The sequence below is a fragment of the Haliotis cracherodii genome, unplaced genomic scaffold (genome assembly GCF_022045235.1).
Source record: "Haliotis cracherodii isolate W230 unplaced genomic scaffold, xgHalCrac1.p SCAF_8, whole genome shotgun sequence".
NCBI lineage: Eukaryota > Metazoa > Mollusca > Gastropoda > Lepetellida > Haliotidae > Haliotis > Haliotis cracherodii.
In genome coordinates, this window is record NW_027266341.1 from 61357449 (window position 1) to 61359727 (window position 2279).

A 2279-nucleotide genomic window follows, 5' to 3' on the forward strand; every position below is an offset into this window, starting at 1 on the left:
GATCTGAAAGAGGCATAGATCCTTATTCAGGATGATTGCGTCACACGAACAACCCGGTGATACAGTGTTCGTTGAGGCGACTCCCGACCTCCTCTTGCGGGTGGGAAATCGATGAGCGAGACATGGTGTTTTTATTGTGTGTTTACTGACAACATATCACAGACTCTCGTGTCTTGAAACACACTGTGCGCGATGCAGGGACACAAACTGTTTGTGTCTAGGGTTAAATCTTGGATACAACATAGTCTTACAATTACACGACCCTTAGATGAGGAAAGTCTTGAAGTTTCACAGGCCCTCGTGTCTTGAAACACTCTGTGCGCTATGCAGGGACACAATTGCAAACTGTTTGTGTCTAGGATTAAATCTTGGATACAACATGTTCTTACAATTACACGACCCTCAGATGAGGAAAGTCTTGAAGTTTCACAGGCTCTCGTGTCTTGAAACACACTGTGCGCGATGCAGGGACACAAACTGTTTGTGTCTAGGATTAAATCTTGGATACAACAAAGTCTTACAAATTACACAACACTTAGATGAGGAAAGTCTTGAAGGTTGATTAGTATACGTATCTCCTTAAAACCCAAACAACATTGGTAACACATGACCATAGGACACCCAGACACGTGTGGATGTTACAACTGTTCTGTGAGCAGTTTATTTTCGTAGAGTTGTCCCACAGGAACAGACCCGTCTAGATGCTTGTGATGCAACAATAGTGAGTGAGTGATTTTCGTTTTACGCCGCTTTTAGCAATATTCCAGTAATATCACGGCGGGGGACACCAGAAATGGGCTTCACATATTGTACCCATGTCGGGATTCGAACCCGGGTCTTCGGCGTGACGAGCGAACGCTTTAACCACTAGGCTACCCGACCGCCCTGATGCAACAATAACTCAGTCATATGCATGTGTATTGTTGTATTGGTCATGAATCCGAATACACATATACAAGAATGGTATTCGTGTCTGTTTCAAAATGGCTTGTGACAACGAATCTATATCAGTGTAATACACCACGTGAAATACGCCGCCTTACAACAGTGGCATTGAAAACCTGATTCCAGTTGTAGGCTTTTGTTCTAAAGAGTGCAAACCAGCGTTATGTTGCCTTTTCACATGTCGACGTCTTGAATCTACCCTGACCATGGGCACATAAAGTATTTACATCAAAGTTACATAAGTGTCAAGGTTACATCGAGTCAATATACCGCCCCCGTCAATGTTCCATAGGGGCGGTCGGGTAGCCTAATGGTTAAAGCGTTCGCTCGTCACGCCGAAGACCCGGGTTTGATTCCCGAGATGAGTACAATATGTGAAGACCATGTCTGGTGTCCCCCGCCGTGATATTACTGGAATACATGTATTGCTAAAAATGGCGTAAAATCACACTCACCCACACACCGACTCACTCAATGTTCCATAGTAATCGATGTACCATCACCGTCAAGATTACAAAGTGTTCAATGAACATTACCTTCGCGTCTAGGTCCAGAAGTCAATGTACCTTCAACGTCAAGGTCCAGAAGTCAATGTACTTCCCACGTCAAGGTTCAGAAGTCAATGTACCTTCCACGTCAAGTTCCAGACAGTCAATGTACAATCCACGTCAAGTTCCAGACAGTCAATGTACCTTCCACGTCAAGGTTCAGAAGTCAATGTACAATCCACGTCAAGTTCCAGAAGTCAATGTACCTTCCACGTCAAGTTCCAGAAGTCAATGTACAATCCACGTCAAGTTTCAGAAGTCAATGTACAATCCACGTCAAGGTTCAGAAGTCAATGTACAATCCACGTCAAGGTCCAGAAGTCAATGTACAATCCACGTCAAGGTCCAGAAGTCAATGTACCTTCCACGTCAAGGTTCAGAAGTCAATGTACCTTCAACGTCAAGTTCCAGAAGTCAATGTACAATCCACGTCAAGGTTCAGAAGTCAATGTACCTTCCACGTCAAGGTCCAGAAGTCAATATACCTTCCACGTCAAGGTCCAGAAGTCAATGTACCTTCCACGTCAAGGTCCAGAAGTCAATGTACCTTCCACGTCAAGGTCCAGAAGTCAATGTACAATCCACGTCAACTTCCAGAAGTCAATGTAAAATCCACGTCAAGGTCCAGAAGTCAATGTACAATCCACGTCAAGTTCCAGAAGTCAATGTACCTTCAACGTCAAGGTCCAGAAGTCAATGTACCTTCCACGTCAATGTTCAGAAGTCAATGTACCTTCCACGTCAAGGTTCAGAAGTCAATGTACAATCCACGTCAAGTTCCAGAAG